Below are 19,693 nucleotides of genomic sequence, written 5' to 3'. Positions count from 1 at the left end.
TGTGGTTTTTTTTCAACTTCGCAAGTGTCTTGGGACCTTCTAAATACATACAAATGTCAGCTTGGCTAGACAGAGCGCAAAGAGGACTATAAAATTCGAACTAATCAATGGAATAACGTTAGTGAGGAAAAAGTGGTCATTTTACAGAGAGCTGCATACTGCTGTCCTAGGGTGAAAAGTCCGTTTTTCTGATAAGATGCTTATGTCGGACAATTGTGGCTTCAGAGTTTCCAACCAATGGAATCGTATAAAAATCGAGTAGGTGGAGCCTGTCGTAACTCAAAGGAACATCAAACAAGCAAGTCTGAGCAAAAGACAGCAGCTGGTAGCAGAAAGGAGAATCCAAGTTGTGGGCTTTAGAGGGGTGAGTATCAGTGGTTGAACGCCAAACGCGTGAGGGGGAGGGCTTGGAGTGGACGGGTTGGCAGAGCGGAATGTTTATGCCATCATCGCTTCTTGTGCCGAGTTGTGTAATCACAGAAACAGTACTGGAACCAGATGCATCAGGCAGGCGGTCTTGTATTTGCGATAAAAAGTTGTAAAAATTAAGTGTAGCCAGCATTAGAATAGTGCTTCTAATTGCACTTACTCGCCGTATTGCACAACAGCCATAGGTCAGATATTTCGTTGTATCTTTTAGATTATCATCAGCAAAAGCAATGATGCCTTGTGGCAGTTGTCCAGTATCACTGCTTTTATAAACGACGAGTGATCGTATTGGTTTTGTTCGAGTTTGTATTAATTATGTACAAAATCGTTACCGAGCTTAAATGGAAAGGCGGCTTTCATTACCGGAAGTACAATCATTAGGCAGCATCCCCTCTTCTCTGTTAGAAGTCCCCTGCTGTTGCCGAGGTTTACGGTCTTGCTCTACAGTCTGCGGTTTCTGTTATTTGGTTTAATTGTTCCCTTCGGCACTCTATGGGTTGGTCGGGGCGGTGGTTACAGAATTTCCTAAGCAATCGATTGCTGTTTTGAGTTAGGTTTCACAAAGCGAGTCGAGTCCGGAGTGAGCTAAGCACTGCAAAGAACTATGGAGTACGGCGAAACTGTGGAGACGCGATAAAAACATTAACACCAAAACCAAGGGAGGCGAAAGAGACGGCACTCTAAGGGCAGGGAAATGCGTTCCATTGTCTTTTGCGATGCCATCTGCCTGTGCTTGCCTAGTGTGGCTGTTCTTCCTGTGGACATGTGGGATACAATGAGACAGTTCTTGAGATTTGTACCTCAACACCTAACATTTATGTTTTGAATTTTCCCGGAGCGTCCACAACTCGTTTTGGTTGTCTTTAAGTGTTACTTACCATGATGATGTGATGTTTTGAGCTGGCAGTGTCTCCTTGTTCTGCAAAGATCGTTTTAAAATATTGTCACTATTTTTCAGTAACAGTACAGATGGCTTTTATGAAACCTTTTAATTACATGTATTAAAGGTGGATTAGCAACTTTGAAGTCAATGTGCCATGCAAAGAATTAGTGTTCTGTGGTACAATGTCGATAGGATAAGCAGTGTTTTGGAATACGTGAGCTTATCTAAAATTAACAGTACAGTATATTTAAATTAGGAATTAGTTTCTACCCAAGGATCCATCAAAAGGTTTCATAAATAGTAATTTGAGCAACCAGTGGACTATCCCACTCATGTAGATAAGTGACAATAACCAAATCACTTTGTAGGAGTAGTTTATGTAATCTCTGACTTCTGTTCTAATGCACCCTCTAACCAATTTAATCCTCTAATAACAGCCACGTGTTTTGAATGGCAAAGTTAATTTTTTATGTTGATTTTTTCTAAGAATGGAATTCAATAACAAAAGTGAAAAAAGGCAAATGCAATAATATTACAAATATTACAAAGTCCAACAGACTTGACATTCACCTGCCAAATCAGAGAGCTATATGATAAGAATCCCATCTAAAATGACTCCACATCTATATTGTGATGCCCGGGTGCCTACAGCCGCCTTAACCCTGACACAGACAGTCAGGACACAGGTTTATTTAATATTTTTATTTTATTAATTTTCATTGTAATCATTCCATACAAACAGATCAATTTATAACCCAACAAATTTGAAGACTAATCAAACCCCACCCCTGAGAAGGAGAGCTTAGCTAAAGGAAAATTGCTTTAGGCTTTTTAATAAGGCAACATTAAATAAAAGAAAGGGAGAAGTAAATATCTATGTAAATAAGAGATGGAGAAGGGAGTTAAATGCAATAATAGTTATTTCTCTTATTCTAAAATAATATTGATTAAATCCTGCCATGTTTTGAAAAAATGTTGTACAGATCCTCTAACTGAAAATTAGATTTTTTCCCATTTCAAATAATATAAAACATCGGTTTCCCACTAGGACACAGGTTTAGCACATAACACTTTTATTTACTTTTCTCTGCTCCCCACAGCACAACACAGTACACAAAGCACCAGCACAGTCCCATCTCTCAGCCAGTCCTCCACACAAGCTTTGTCCTTCCTCCTCCCGACTCTGTCCATTGACTCCGGGCGACTGGCCTCATTTTATAGGGAACCCGGAAGGACGCCAGGTGCCTAACGAGCTTCTTCTGGCAGCACTTCTAGGTGTGGCGAAGGTGCTACCAAATAGGGCCTCGAAAATGTACATGCGCCCCATGGCGGTGGCTATGGGCCCTAACAGAGTTGAGCTTCTATGCTCATAACCCATGGTCCTGCTGGAAACCAAGGGGGCTGCCCTCTTTAGAAACTGTCCTGGAAATACTCTCTTCCCCCCAGTCCTTTCATAATCAGGGCATTCCAGCTGTCTGCCTCAATATATAAAGTTGGACTTCTGTTTAGCATCACACAAAAACCATTGCACCCATTTCTACAATACTTTGCAGCTACTGTATTTCTGGTATTGTGTAACTTAGAATACAGGCTAATGCATTTTTAGATTTTCTACCTACACTGCCTGGCCAAAAAAAAAGTCGCCACCTGGATTTAACTAAGCAAATAGGTACGAGCCTCCTACTGGATAATTACTGCATGGGCGATTATCTTTCAGCTGGCAACAAGTTATTTAACCCCAACTGGTGCAATGAGTTACTTCTCATTTCTTATACAACCATGTCGAAAGACGCATCTCATGGTTGTGGAGAAGATGTTAGTCTGTTTGAGAAGTGTCAAATCATTGGCATGCATCAAGCAGAGAAAACATCTAAGGAGACTGCAGAAACTACTAAAATTGGATTAAGAACTGTCCAATGCATTATTAAAAACTGGAAGGATAGTGGGGACCCATCGTCTTCGAGGAAGAAATGTGGCCGGAAAAATATCCTGAATGATCGTGATCAGCGATCACTTAAAATGTAATCAAATCGAAGAAAAACAACTGTAGAACTCAGGTCTATGTTTAATAGTGAAAGTAAGGGCATTTCCACACACACAATGCGAAGGGAACTCAAGGGATTGGGACTGAACAGCTGTGTAGCCGTGAGAAAACCACTAATCAGTGAGGCAAACCGGAAAAAAAGGCTTCAATTTGCTAGGGAGCATAAAGATTGGACTCTGGAGCAATGGAAGAAGGTCATGTGGTCTGATGATTCCAGATTTACCCTGTTCCAGAGTGATGGGCACATCAGGGTAAGAAGAGAGGCAGATGAAGTGATGTACCCATCATACAACATCTTGGTGAAAAATTAATGCAACACTGGATGGAACTAAATCTTGTGACATTGCAGAAGCTTATCGAAACAATGCCACAGTGAAAGCGTGCCGTAATCAAAGCTAAAGGCGGTCCAACGAAATATTGGAGTGTGTGAACTTTTTTTTTTAGGTGGCGACTTTTTTTTTTTGGCCAGGCAGTGTATAAATATATAGAAAAAATAAAAACTGAGATAACCTCAATAAAAGTTGCCATTATATCTGCTGAAATAATACTAAACCAAAAACGCTACTAGGTAAATAGTGTGCTTTACTGTGCCTTAGTGAAATTGCTTGGGAGGAATGGCACCGTTTATTTAGATTAGAATCAATCTAGTTTATATATTATTCTTCTCTTTTATATAAAATTGAATTTCTGTCTGTCTAATTGAGCATCATGCAAAAACCATCACACCTATTCATACAAAGTTCTTCTCTGGCATAATACTAATTTTGAATATAGGGCTAATAAAATTTTAGATTTCCATCCATCCGTTATCCAACCCGCTATATCCTAACAAAGGGTCACGGAGGGTCTGCTGGACAGCCAACACAGGGCACAAGGCAGGAACAAATCCCTGGGCAGGGCACCAGCCCACCACAGAATTTTAGATTTAATATGCATAAATATCTAGAAAAAAATAAAAAACTGAGACAACCTCACAAAAATTGTGATTTTCGCTGTGATGTTTAACCACAATATCCCTAGAACTCATATCAATTTGAATATAACATCAGAAAGAATTAGAAACAAATGAGTAACATGTTGAAAAAGAAAAAGACTTTTTACATTTGCTGCTCAGTAGCTGTTTAATGTTTAACCTACAGTTGTTCAAAAATGGGGGCATGGGCTGTCTGGATCCTTTCTCAACACAATCAGGTACAAGACACACCCACAGTCAGTTAAGCCCACTCCTATGCACGTCTTTACAGATGTGGGTGAAAACTGGAGTGTCTGAGGGAAAGCTTGTGCAAGCCATGGCAGAACTCTACCCAGACAGCGTCAAGGTGCAGAATTCCAACCCAGAATGTTGGATCTGTGAGGTAGCTGTGCTAATCGCTGCACTGCCTTACCACCCACCCAAAATATGATTCTCATAAACAGTCAGTCATTCAGTACCAACCTGCTATATCCTAACACAGGGTCACGGGGTCTGCTGGAGCCAATCCTAGCCAGCACAAGGCAGGAACAAATCCTGGGCAGGGCGCCAGCCCATTGCAGGATACACACACCAAGCACACACTAGGGACAATGTAGGATCGCCAATGCACCTAAGCTGCATGTCTTTGGACTGTGGGAGGAAACCCATGCAGACACAGGGAGAACATGCAAACTCCACGCAGGGAGGATCCGGGAAGCGAACCTGGGTCTCCTTACTGCAAGGCAGCAGTGCTACCACTGCACCACCATGCCGCCCTTCTCATAAACATTTTACCCAATTTCATGGTCTTTGCGGTGAGGGGCTGGAGCATATACCACGAGCACTGGGCTTAATGTAGGAAACAACTCTCAACAAGGTACTGGTCCATTACAGGACCCACTCAATACACATGCCCACATAGGGGCCTTTTTGGAATCGTCAGTCCAGAGAGGAAAACCAGAGCACGTGGAGCACATGCATAATCTACATGGACAAAGACCAGGCATGGGATTCAAATCCAGCATGCTAGATCTTAAACCATCTGCACCACCATGCTGTCAATTATGCACATCAAATCTGTGCAAAATTAATCTTGCTACTAATATTTGTGTAAATCAGAAAACAAAAAGATGTTAACTACTGGGGAATGTTGTCATGCCCTGCGGTGGGCTGGCGCCCTGCCCAGGGTTTGTTCCTGCCTTGCACCCTGTGCTGGCTGGGATTGGCTCCAGCAGACCCCCGTGACCTTGTAGTTAGGATATAGCGGGTTGGATAATGGATGGATGGACAAAATGTTGTTATCCATTTTCTTATGCTGTGTGTTAAAGAGGGAGTCATAGCCTTTTGTTATTACTTCATTACACATCCATTCACAACCAGTTTCTGAAGAGCAAGTACAGTATGCTAACAATGGTCACATTTGTGAAGGACACCACTATTTGGGGTCTCATCACAAAGTATGATGAGTATATACAGCAAAGAGGTAAGAGAACATGTCAAATGATCTAGAATTTAATTTAAAGAAAACAAAAGAACTGCCGCTTGATCAGAAGAGGACCTTCACATTTATACTATGCATCACCAAACAAGTTTTAATGGTATTCAATAAATTTCAGGTTTCTGGACATCAGCACTTCCATGTGGAAGGGCAACACATTTGTTGTGGTTGTGAAAGTTTACTAGAGGCTGTTAAAGAAATATAGAGTTGACCATTTTGTACAGGTTCCTTATCTCTGTGTTTTGCCCATCAAAATTGATATGGCAATATCTCTAACAACAAGAGAAAGGAGCTAAATGGAGTGGCATGCACTACTTCTAACATCAATAAATCATCACGTAACGTGTTGTTGTAGAAATTTGCCTTAATATGGCTGCTTTATAGAACCTTACATTTATAGCTTCAAGCAAAGAGACTTATGAGCTCTTCACCAGCAGACCAAATGCTGGGACCTGAGCTACACCTTTGCCAATCATCAAAGCAGGTGCCCGCTTACTATCCTGTTTTCCATTGAAGACGTCTCTGCTCAGCTGCTAACTGCCGGAGTAATAAGACGGTTACCCCACTTAACAATATACCTTGACCCAGTGCTCTGTTCTCCTTTTGTTTGTTTTTTTTGCTTAGGATATGTCTGTCCCTCACTTCACATTGAATTAACAGTTATTACAAGATCAGTCGATAAGTGTTTGTCCATTCAGATCCTGTTTACCCTTTTTAATAAGGTTAATTTGGCAAATTCCAAAGAAATTATGCAAAAGGTAAAAATTCAGATCATTAAACAATTCCAAGTTTAGGTCAATATCTAGCAGTCTACATTAATATTAGTTAAAAGAAGCAAAATATCAAAGACTTCAACAGGTACAGTTATGGCTTATTTGAACATTCGGGTATGTTTTGAGGTTTAAGAGATTAAATAAATGCCTAGCAGTCTTGAGATTTATGATTTCTTTAAGAAGATTATAGTACTGAAAGGGTTAACGTTCAAATGGCCCAGAGTGCTGGCTTGTTTCTTCAGTATTAGCTCACACAGTTCACATTTTGACTTTGCAACAGTGCAAGTTTCTATTTTAATCTGTTATCTAATTCATAGTTCAGTATTGTGAGTTTTGAACATTTATTCTTCATGTGGAATATTTCTATGCCCATACACCTACCCACTGTGAATTCACTCTACACTTCTAGACAGAGCCATTATGATCATATCTGACCCAACACACTGTGCCCATGCTCTGTCCACTCTCCTCGTGTCTAGTAAACCGCTTAAGTCAATGAAGACCAGGATGATCAGATTTCATAACAGTACTTATGCTGTCTGAGACACACATATGAAACAAATTGACTCTAAAACCATCATTATTAAAAAAGTGTTGAATTTTTCTAACCATATTTGTGTCCAGATTGAAAGTGGTCATTACTGTTGTCCTTTTTTTTTTTTTTTTAGAACATCATAACAATCGAGACGAGAATAGGCCATTCAGCCTAACAAAGCCCGTCCATCCTTATTTGGAACACATGCATTTCATGTGTATTCTGTTTCTACAATAATCTGTGTAAACACAATGTTAAAAAAGAAATGTTTTTCATATTATAGTAGTATATGACAAAATGTTGGCATAAACTATATAATGTGTGAGGCCTGATGTCCAAAGATCAAATAAACACTTTCACAAAAGGTTCAAGAATAAGACAACAGCTTCTGTGGCGTAGCGGTAAGATCTGCTGACTTGTAATCAAGAGTCCCTGGTTTGATCCCAACTGCCTCCTATATATGCCGTTTTCAGTAGTGAGCTGCTCTTAATGTTAATATTATACAGTACATACATACATTTGGTTTGCGTCTGTAACAGACGGTGTACATTTATAGTACTTGTAAAAGTTACTGTTTTTTTTTCCATTTATACTTTTTATGCTGTGCAAATACAACTTTTCTTCTCTTCTTTCTGATAACAGGACACACCATTTAGTTGCTTTATATTTGTAACATGTTTATTTTAAGAAAATGAATGTTACCTATATCTTAGAAAAAGTATTATGTCAATCAAAACATAAAGAATATTAAATAACATAGCCATTGTAATCATGTTCAAAAGCCATTAAATAATTAAAACTCTTTTAAAATATTAGACATTATAAATTATTACATAGAATTGTATTTTAAACAAATTATTCTTTACTCATCTTCTTATAAAGTAGATAGGAACAGAGCACATATACATCACTTTTACATGCCTTTTATATATTGTGTGTGAACATTCAGCCTGACTACAGACAGACACCAGGACACACACAAGTCCAAACACACGCTTTTAATATTACATTTTTTTCCTTTACAGCACCTCACACAGTGCATCAATCAGATATAACAACAACTAAGTCCTTTTTACTTTTCCTTTCCTTTCCTTCTTCTCTTCTCTTCTTTTCTCCCCTGCCGCCTCCACTCCTCTCCCGCAAACACTGTCCTCTGCTTCCCAACTCCGGCTCCCTGAATGGAGTGAGGCAGCTCCTTTTATAATGCATCCGGATGTGCTCCCTGATGACCTTCCTGCAGCACTCCCTGGTGTGGTGGAAGTGCTGCATGTGCACCCGGAAGCAGTCCAGGTGTACTTGGTTCCTGTTCCGGCAGCACTTCTTGTTATGGCGGAAGTGCTGCAGTCCGTAGCTCCGGAACCATCCAGGCGCCCCCTGACGGTGGTCATGGATCCCCACAGGGTTGAGCTTCCAAGTTCTGTGGCCCCCATGCAATCTAGGAGGGCTGCCCTCTTGCATCCCGGGAAAGGAATTGCTCCTCTCCAGGACCTTTGCTTCTCCAGGCGTCCCAGTGGGGCATGATTCCCAGTCGTATGTCACACGTGTTAAATCCAAAAGATTTCTAACAATTGCATGACCCTAACGTTTACAACGGTAATGTCCTCAATCTCAAAAGATTATATTCAACTGATCGCAACCAACAGGTAAAAATAATTGTTGTTTTAATCTGGGAAATGCACAACAAACTAAAAAATGCATGTCAAATCACATACATAAATTGCCTTAATTAACAATATAACAACTGCCTCTCGAAACTCACTATACTGTGTTGCATGGCAGTCCTTCAAATGTTTGGCTAAACTGGTAGTGTTCCCCAACTTGGTCCGTATTATGTGGTAGCACAAGTTGCATACAGGTTTGCATGAATCCATGGGTTTATCATCTTCATGTGGAACAAAGCCAAAATATTTCCAGCTGGCATTGCAGCTGCACTCTTTGTCAATTAAATGTGACCGAGAAAGCTCTGATGCCGCTGAGGTATCTGGCTGCGTAACAACGTGTGGATAACTAAGATGACGCAATGCGCATGATGTCTGAGTATACCAGAAGTGGGGTATGTAAAATCAATACCATGAAAAATGAATATTGTAACCATTTTATACATGATGGAATTGATATCATCAATCATCAAGGTTTTTGACAACACTAGTCCATACAGGATCTCCAGTTTGATGTCCCTGAGCTTGGTGGCTCCACTAGTGATTTATTGCCAGCTGTTCTGACAGGAATGTTTGTCACAATGGAGAGGTTGATAGTAAACAATGATGCTGATGTCACGTATCAAAACTTCAACACACATGCAACCCAGATTTTTGCTGGCACTGCAACTCACACACACATTGCCTTCATTTCTAACAACGTGCTCAAAGGACACTAGGAACATGTGGCAGCCATGATGCGTGCACAGAAGCATTCTGAACATCAAGAATAAACCCGGCCCAAAGGGGGAATCATGTATTCAAGGACATCAGTGGACATCAAGGGGAAGTGCATTTAAAACTGAACCCAGTAAGCACTTGAGGCAGAAACCTTGACGACCTTTACGAAGAATATTGGGACAGCTTAGCTATTAGCAAAAGAAATGAGTTTAATGGACTGAATGGTCTCTTCTCATTTGTCAAATTTCTTATGTTTTTATGTTCTTATAAACCTGGTTATTAATTCTGAACACATACAGACTATGTCTTGGGGGATTATCACTGGAGGCTCCCATAGAAGAAAAAGATAGGGAGCTGCTGATAGTTCTTATGATTTCTAAATAGTTACTTCATTCAGTTCCTCTAGAAGTTATTATGTATTTTATTAGTTCTGGTGGCTCATCTAGAGCAAGTCAAACTTTTCCATTTTGGCAGCACTTTTTTGTTTTCACCATTAAAAAATTATAGCTTGACAGGAATCGCATTGGTGATTGAACTTTCACAAGTAGTGTTCTTCAAACAAACATTGATCTAAAGATGTAAAAGAAATGTTTGCATATGATCAGAGGTTTTGAAGATTTGATGATGTTCTTGTTTGTCGGCATGGAGTTCCCTCTTGTTTTTCTTCCCCCAATTCAGGATTACATCTGGTTTATCGATGTGCTTCACTGTTTTGTCTTCTTATTGTTTCTTGTTCTTGTCAGTTTAGCGCCTTCTTTACTTGATGTTCAGCAGGTGTTGCTGCTCTTCTTCTTCCTGCTTCCTGCATCTTTTCATTCTTGCATTCTACACTTGACACTCGGTAGACGTCCCTGCTCTTCTTCTTATTCCTATCATGGTGTTTTTCATCACATAATCAGCTTCCAAGATTTGCTTTATGCTCATCAGATGTTGCTACTGTTCTTTTTCTTTCTGCCATGTTACTTGCTTTTGCAATTACTTTGCTGTAATAACTACATGAGTTCAGGTCACTTTTGCTGAGGTTGCCACTACCTAAATTTTTTTACAGTGTCAGGAACATGTCTGATAATAACCTTTCGATTAAGGCCAAGACCAAAATCCAGTTTTAGCCCAAGTAGTTCAAGGGTAACGGCTTAACAGCCGGACCTAACTTAGCATTTTATATATACAGAGAACTTTAAAAATCCAGTCATACCAGCATAAATGGTGGAGTCATAGCTTTTGTTGTTGAATCTATTTTAATACTGTTTATCCTCACATTAATTTAAACCCATTTACAAATTTTTCCTTGGTGAACAAAAAAATGCCACCAAAGTGCTCCTAAGGACACCGCGCTAGATGGGAAAGAAAAAAGCTGAGCAGACGCAGAAGTCAGCCGCCAGACGCCGCCACGCTAACCAGCACCACGGGTTGCAGCAGGAGGTAGGTGACAGGCCCAGGGATGAAGGGCCGCGGGAAGGTTTTTCCACCTTGGTATCTGCCTACCTCCTAGACGCCGAGGGGCGAAGCACCCGTTGGTGGCCTGAGGAAGTGTGTCCGTGGCGTGACAGCAAAACAAGCTCAGGAGAGAGCGAGGCTGAGCTGTGTCTTCCCTTTAGCCCGGTCCATCGGCTGGAGGAGGAGAGCTCGGATAAGCTTCCCGACGTGGTGTTCCCGCGAGAGGAGCAGGAGTTCCTCCCTGAAGCAGGTACGGGGGTGGAGGGTGTGTGTTGGTTTCCCGTTGATGGAGGGCATCGAGACGGGAATAGCGAACCTCCACCCCGATCCAGTGTCGCTCAGGGCCTCGATGGCTTGCGATTGGCAGGAGAGGACGAGGTAAGTCCAAGTCCACCGCTGACCGGAGAAACTGACCTGTTTCGGGCTGCACGGGATTTGGAGGGCATCATCCTACTCCTGCAGTCCCTCTTTCAGGTTTTCCAGGCCCTGCAAGAAGCAAAGGAAAGACTGGAGAAGAAGCTCAGCACGCCGATAGGAATCATCCTGGAGTGGGTGAGGCGACGCAGGGCTGATTCCTCCAGCCCGACCTATGCAACGGTGCAGGTGAGTGAGGCCTGTGCCGTAGATGAAAGGGGAGAGTGATCAGTCCTGCTTGCCCAGCAGCCATGCATCCTACAAGAGACACAGCCATGATGACTGACAGCGCAGCAGAGGAGCATGCAGGGAGGCAGCTGATAGACATCGGCTGCCAAACAGCCTTGCCGCGACTGCTGGCGTCGAAAGGGGTGCAGACGGTAAGGGGTCTCCCTTCTTTCCATAAGGGGACCCAGACCGTCAGTGCACCCCAAAGCAAGAGGAGGAAAAAACGGGATTCTCCTAACAGCACGCAGCGTGAGCCCGTCTGCTCAAAGGCAGTGGAAGGTTGCGCTGCAAAGGGGTGGAGATGCCACGAGCCCCCAGCTGAGTGGACGTCAAGGCAGGAATTCCCGTCTTGCTTCCACACCCACAGGGTTTAGAGTAAAGGGAAGCGGCGTTGCTATGAATGTGGCCGCTGTGGACACGGCTGGAGGGGTTGTCCCTGGAGGACATCCACAAGACGCGGACGTCGGGAGAACTCCTCCCGATTTTCCAGTTTTGTCTCCACAGGACAGGTCCGCGAACTAGATGATGCTGTCTCCCCAACATGGAGAAGACCAGCCTTTGCGGGACGTGCCGTTGAGCCCTACAGTGCTCATCTGAGGGAAGGGCCCTGTGACGGATGGCCGGGGCCCATGCCTGGCCGGAACGCCCCTTCACCACATCTGCCAGGGGGACAAGGGTGGGAAGCCCAGTATCTCCCCCTGGATGCTAGATGGCAGACTCCCTGGGTTTCAGCGGTGCCTCTGAATCCTCCAGGGCTTCATGGAGGTTGGAGTTCTGTGCAGCCTTGTGGGATTCCACAGGCGCCGCCAGGGGGTGCTGCAACAGGAGCGGCTGGCCCCTTTTGGGCATTGGTTTCGCCTTACCCGGAAGTGCAGCCGGATGTCGATAATCAACCACCTGGAGCACTTCCGAGTACCCAATAAAAGGGTGCCAGCGACCACCCAATCTGTGTCGGGTCAGGCACAATAAAGCGCCTTTCTTACAATATTAATTGGATAGGCCTCCTTAAAGGTCTCTCATTGTTCCAACCTCCATTTTTGAGGGTGCAGACCACATGCCTGTATTTGAGTTTCTGGGGTGAGGCCTACATTTTTAGATCTTCCTGGATTTTGAAGGCCTAGTTTTAGATTTTTTTAAGAGTCTTTTTGAGTTTTGTGAGATCTACATTTTCATTATTCTTGCCTGAAGTGCCATCTGAAAGCTTATTAAGTGACAAAATTGCTTATATGCTTACATATTAAAGTATGAGTGTTACGAACTGCGGAGGGCAATTCCTGGTGGTGATTGGCAGATAGATGGCCCTACCTTTTGTGATTCCACCCACAAAACAACATGGAGCATAATACAAGCAGAGAAAATACAGCCGATACATAACAATAATAACATTAATATAACCAAATGGCTCGACAAAGAGCAAAAAGGATATAAAGCAAGACAGTGGTGGAAACCCACGCTGAGATATAACAATGAAATTTTGAGTTCTTGCCAGGTATTGTCCTGTATTTTGTGTTTAAAAATAAATCCCACATTTTTTGTGTTAATTCTGTAGATTAATTGAATATGCCTTAAAGGTCTTGCATTGTTCTGACAGAAATACATTTTATTTAGTCAATGTACACAATAAGCAGTATTGAGGTTTCTGATTAATAATTTTTATTTTACACAAAATGTTGTGGAGAGGACTTGTGGGAACAATTAAAAATATCTGAGGCGTCTGCTGCATTTTCTGTTCATTTGTTGATAATTAGCACAGATTTATTCCTTTTAAGTATTCTGTCAATAGCCACCACCTATTGCCATTCTTTAAACTACATTAAAGAATCTCCCTTTTCACCTCTCTCCCTCTCCTCATGCATTCTTGTTTGTTAATGAATTCTTCCCGGATGTTTGACAGCACTTTTTATTGTTCCACCCCGGGTGGAATGAGTTCATGATTTCAGTTTGTCCTGTTTGATGGGTGGGACGCTGTCACTGAGAAGAGGACAGAGAAACACAATACTTTCTGTGTAAAGCTCCATCTCTTTCTTTCTCCCCTTAAAAATCCTCTTTGGGTTTCATAAAAGCAGCCCTTTGATCATATTTTTCAAAAAGTTAGGTTTTGCAATGAAGAGCAAAGATTTCTTACAGTCTATTAAACTATAGTAAATATTGAATGTTGCTGAGGATGAATACGAGCTCGAGGTTGGCATTTTGCTGTTGATTTAATCAAATGCACTATTTACAGTATGTTGTTGAGTGCTGTTACAACATATTGTGGTTATCTCTACAAACAGAGATACCGTCTCAGACCAGGACAGCTCCACTGCAAATGATGACCATAGTGAGCAAACACAATCTGCAAACCACAAATTAGAAATCCTTTTTTGACTTTTCAACCTCCAGCTTCAAACTGAACTGATGAAAGATTGTTTTCATATTAAAAAAAAAATGTAAATGCTTTGAATTTCGTTGTATGAGTAAGTGCGGTGGTGCTGTGGGAAGTGCATGGATCAAACATCCTGGGTTCGGTTCCTCAACCTGGTGGTTAGCTGTGTGGAGACTGCCTGTTCTCTTTGTGTACTCCAGGCTTCCACAAAGACTTTCAAAGATCTGTCTGTTAGGTGGATTGGTGATTGCAAACAAGCCCAGTGTGGAAGTGTGCGTGAGTGAGCCCTGTGATGAGTTGGGCCGTTTCTTGCCTTGCATCAAGTGCTGTCCCCTAACAACCCTGAATTGGATTAAGTGAATTTGAGAATATTATCTATCCTCTTTAGTAAAACCCCTGCGTGTGTCCATGTGTCTGTGTGTGTGTGTCTTCTGGTGAAGTGTGCATGCGCAGGGCACGGTGCGATGCTTCAAAGGCCACCTGACGCGTCACAAGACAGAGAGGGCGGGACCTATAAAATATCGTGCGGCCGATCCAATCAGATTTCGGTAAATGAAGTAAGACCTAAAACATAACGCATGAAAAATCCAATCGGGTACTGAGGCACGGAGACCAGCTTCCCCAAAGAGGTGGGATTAGTGTTTGCTGTTGTGCAAGTGTTCACTCTGAGGATGTCAGATTTGCGATTAACAAACTTGGCCCGTTAAAGTGTAAAGTGTCAGTCGTTGAAGGGGTTTTCCTAAATATACGAATTTTCATGATATTACAATAGGATGACTTTTAAAAGTAGATTTATTTTCGCACACATAAAATCCGTTGCTGGGGAGACGCCACACATACAATAATCAGCTGCACGCCAGCACAGATTAAAATATTTGCTGGGCAACTGCACAGTATTTGCTGGAGAGACGTATTACTGCGAGAGAAAATTAAAGGCACACAATACAGTGATGCATATTACAGCCACATACAAGCCAGTATTACTGTAACAGAAAATAGACGGCCCCTTGCCATTTAATATAGACTGTTCCTACTAATGTTTATGCACTACTGTTCTAGTGCCCGTTATTGTAATGGGCTTAATGTCTAGTATAATAATAATAATACATTTTATTTATATAGCATCTTTTCATATATGCCATGCATGTAGGACCTCCAACCTGCAGGGATAAACCTGGGGGTTAGTGACAGAATTGGCACTCTAGTCACCATAACAAACCTCACACTGGTTCCATTACATCTGAACTAGTGTGGTGCTGAGATGTCACCTGTTGCATGGCTGCACTTGGGTCGTAATCTGGGATCCTGAGTTGGTTTGTCATGTGGTGGGTACAGCAATGCGCTGTACCAGTGCATGCTCCTAACCTCCCTCTCTCTTTTCATATATATAAAATACTAAAATCTGCCCATCTGCCTGTCTTGTGATTATTTACTGTCTTCTGGGGTTACAGCTTTGATTTTGGTCTTTCTCGAAAACTTAAGGCCTGATACATTCTGGTAATTCAAAAAACTGGAGGTAGCAGCAACCTCGGCAAACTGCCCTGTGCTCGTGGGTTTCTGTTGACAAAGTGATAGGCAGGTACAGTGACGTGTTACAAAAGAAAAGAAGATCAGCGACATCTGATGAGCATCAGGCAAATCACAAAGGCCTGTGATGTGACATACAACACCATAATAGGAAGAAGAAGATGATGAAGCAGAAGAGTAGTACCATCTGCTGTGCTTCAAGTGTAGGATACTGAGTGCAGGAACAACAAAGATGGAGAAATGCATGTGGTCAGAGGTCCTCATGTTTTACTACTATATTATGTTGTGCTACATTTTGCTGTAGGTCAGGACAGACATTAGCCTGGGGGTCTCAAACTCTGTCCCATTAGTGCTGCAGTTTATACAGGCTTTTATTCCAGTCACTTTCTTTCTTAGTAATTACAGCTGCTAATGGAACATATTTTGCACCGCAGTGCCATGTTGTTAGATAAGGTAACATGTACCATTAACAGCTAAAATTATAAAACTGGTTAGGGTGAAAACCCAAGGTCATTGTGGCTCCAGCAACTACTGCATTATTTCATTACAGCATGGCAGTGCACTCACTCTAACACTTCAGACATTTCTAATATTTTTTTATTTTTCTCTGTTACAATTATTTTGAATTGCAGGAAGTTAGAACTTATTGATAATTGTAATTTAGGTGTTGCATTCTTGATAATCAAGTCAATTAAAATCAAGATATCACGTGTTTTTCATTACCAGAAGTAAAGGTCTACTAATTTAAATATTTGGGCTGGATGAAAACTTGTAGTCTTTTGGCCCTCCAGAATCTGTATTCGAGACCCCTGCTTAAACGTATCCAAGTGTGTTTACCCATTAAATGTCTATTAAATAACGTGATGCTCTCTCTTTTATCATAGTTTTATTTACAGTTTAAGTACAAATACAGGGTACACATTACTGATATTATTAGGCCAAGCAATCATTCAGAAGCTGTTTTAGCATTACATTTTTTCTCTAAAAAGCATGTAAAAAGTATTGAATTTTTTGGCATGGAAAAGGAGATATATATTAAATCTGATCTTTCTACTGTAAAATGTGCAAAAGACTTAATGTACAAAGGACAGAACTGTAGAAAATATAATAATGATACAAATAACAATAATAATAACTAATGCTACTACTGTCAAAATGTGTTGATTGTGTGGTATATCTTGAAGGATGGTGAAATACACAATACAACGTCAACATCGAGACAATAGTAGTGTGATTCCTTGTGGATTTCCTCTTTGGAACAGCGCACAGCACATGTGCGATTGACAGAAGTGTCACCTTCGGATTCATCAGAACTACTTTCGATTCCGATGTCCATTTCAATTTCACTGCCTGAAGGCAGATTTACAGATTCATCACTGCTTGTGTCACTGTCAACACCTGGGCTGCTGAAAAATGTTTCATACAAGATGCCATTATGAGGCTAGAAGAAGACGTGTCTGTGCCGTTGCCTGGGTAACACTCGGGCCTGTCGCTTATGAAAGACACACCTCTATTGTTTACTGAGCAATGCTCAGCACATTACTGTTTTGGCAATTTTACAGCCTGAGTAATCCTCGGGTCTAACGCTTATGTGAGACACGTCCATACAGTTGCCTGAATGACGCTTTTAGCACTATTTTTACAGCCCGAGTGACACATGGGTCTTATGCTAAGGAGGTTAAAAAAAGTTATTGAAGTTTTAGGTAAGGTGTGTTTCACTTATGAATAAATTATTCATTTTCGGCACAGCTATTCTGTGTAAGACTTATACTTTTACCCTGCATTTAGACATACTGCACATTAAGTTATCCACACCACACTCAGTTTAAAGCCAGTCTCACGCTACACAACTTGATGTGACTTCTAGGCAGACAGCATATCAAATTTAACAACTGCAGTTTTTCAGTCTTGTTTCCAGTAAGGGTGTCAAATTGTACAACTATGGAATAGCAGGGTATCGCTGTTTTCCGTATGACTTTTCATCTTGGTTCCCAATCTTTTGCAAAAGTATTGTGAGATCATCTCATTTTGGTAGTCAGTCAACATGAGCTTCCAAAGTTAGCATAGTGACTGAAAAGCACTTACCGAGTATAATGCATTCAGCCATAATCCTGCCGATCTTTTTTTTCTTTTTCTGAACTGGCTCTAATGTTCAAAGAGCTTCTCCTCTGTTTGCGCAGGGTAATTTCTTCTTTTCTTGCAGCTCCTATTGTTCCTTATTTTTTGTGAGCATGCATTGAGTGCTCATTGGCCATCAACAATTGCACACACCAAAGCCCCTTTGAATGACTACTGACTCACTACAATAAAGTCAAACCCAGTTGGATTTTGTTGTTACGAGTCACAAAGCACTGTGCCCGAGTCGCTGTGGGTGTCACACTTCGTGGCCGTGCTGCGGCTGTCCAGGACGGTGTAATTTTCCTAAGATTATGTAAAGGAAGGCTATAACTGAAAATGGTTGGAAAAGTCTTGGAAGTGTGAGGACGGCTTAAGAAAGCAAACAACACAATTTATTGATACTGTAGATGCAAGGATCAGTGAAAGAGGGACAGGTTCGGCACACTTGAAGGATTGGAACTAAGGGAGACAAGACAAATAAACATGTACAGTAAGCTCATTTAAAGATTTCTGATTTGGCAGAAAAGTAGACATTTAGTTTCCTGATTTTACAAGCTTTTACATATTGCTTTTTCAGTGAGTTTCTTCTATTGTCACAATTAGCCCTCTCTCTTGCTGAAATGAGAGGGATTAAGAATTATGCTGTGACAAAAGACACTGTTTCTTTCAGCTTAGGCTGCTTGAAATCAGTAGTTTATAAAAAACACACATTGGCCTGCCAGCTATTGTTGACTTGACTCTTGCTACAAAGTAGTAATTAAATATAAGAATTCAATATAGCTGGGCTTCACGCAAATAAAGCAGTGTAACAATGCCTAAGCGTTCAGTGTTCTTTGGTTTTGTCTTTGATGCGGATTCCAGTGAACCAGTTGATCACAGTGGAGTGCATCTTTTTATCTTACAGTGTGGGTCTTTAGGCTCTGTAGGCCTCTGTAATTTTGTAGGGGAAAGCATGCTGTTTGTTTCACACCTGGTCCTCTACTGAGTTTCCCTTCTGGAAGTTAAACTCCACTTCACATCCATTCAGGTTGCATCACTGGCACAGAGACCAGACTTGAAGGAGTAATGCACCAGGATAGGATGGAGAGTTTGGAAAGCATCTAGAAAATGTAACTTGTTCTGATTGGATAAGATTTCACTAAATCTGTTATATCAGTAGAGCATGCATACTCAGATTGGCAGTGACCGACCGAGGTTAACATTCAAAAGTATACAGTGGCAAGAAAAAGTACCAGAACCCTTTGGAATTGTCTGGTTTGCTCCAGCCATAAAATGTGATCTGATCTTTATTTAAGTCACAAGCACAGAGGAACATAATATACTTACATTAAAAATACATAATTATAATCTTTCAAATATTCACAGTCTACTTTGGTTAAAGTGAGTTAAACCCTTGGACTTAATAACTGGAGTCCAGTCTTCACCTCAGGTCACTGGATAGCTTCCATGTCTCGCAACCATATAGCAAGACAGGAAGCACCAGGACTCTAAAGACTTGGACCTTTGTCCTTTTGCATAGATATTGGGAGCGCCATACACCCCTTTCCAGCGACCTCATGACCCCCCATGCTCGTCTATTGACTTCATAGGAAGAGTCACCAGAGACATGAATGTCACTGCCAAGGTAAGTAAACCTCTCGACAAGGTCAACACTCTCTCCGTAAACAGACACACTGCTGATGGATGTGCCCCAAGAGGTCATTAAAGGCTCAGACTCCTCGCTCAGTCTCTCGAGCACCCCGATCAGAGCCTCCATTGACTCCGTGAAGATCACAGCATTGTCAGCAAAGTCAAGATCTGTAAATCTTTCTTCACCAACAGATGCCCCACAGTCGCTGGACCCCATGACCTTCCCAACACCCAGTCCATACAAGCATTGAACGGAGTAGGAGCAAGAACACACTTCTGACGAACCCCAGAATCAACTGGGGAAATCACAGAGGTTCTGCCTCCACTCTGCACAGCACTCACAGTACCAGTGTACAGGACAGCCATGATATCCAGCATCCTCAAGGGGATCCCGTGAACCCTCAGGATGTCCCACAGGGTAGCTCCATCAACTGAGTTGAACACTTTATGAAAATTGACAAAGGCTGCAAAGAAACTCTGCGG

At 41.7% G+C, this 19,693-nt stretch overlaps 1 protein-coding gene across 1 annotated transcript in view; it reads left to right on the top strand.

The window, feature by feature from the left end:
- The first annotated feature begins 81 nt into the window (after positions 1–81).
- The window catches only part of dhcr7 (7-dehydrocholesterol reductase), a 76,604-nt gene continuing 56,992 nt past the window's right edge, over positions 82–19,693 (top strand). The window contains exon 1 of the mRNA XM_028793791.2: positions 82–364. The gene's annotated coding sequence lies outside the window, so the exon portion shown is untranslated. The remainder of the gene's footprint in view (positions 365–19,693) is intronic.

This window comes from Erpetoichthys calabaricus, chromosome 2, assembly GCF_900747795.2.
Source record: "Erpetoichthys calabaricus chromosome 2, fErpCal1.3, whole genome shotgun sequence".
NCBI classification, from domain to species: Eukaryota; Metazoa; Chordata; class Cladistia; order Polypteriformes; family Polypteridae; genus Erpetoichthys; species Erpetoichthys calabaricus.
Note: the sequence above shows the minus strand (reverse complement) of the source record. Positions and strands in the feature narration are given on the sequence as shown.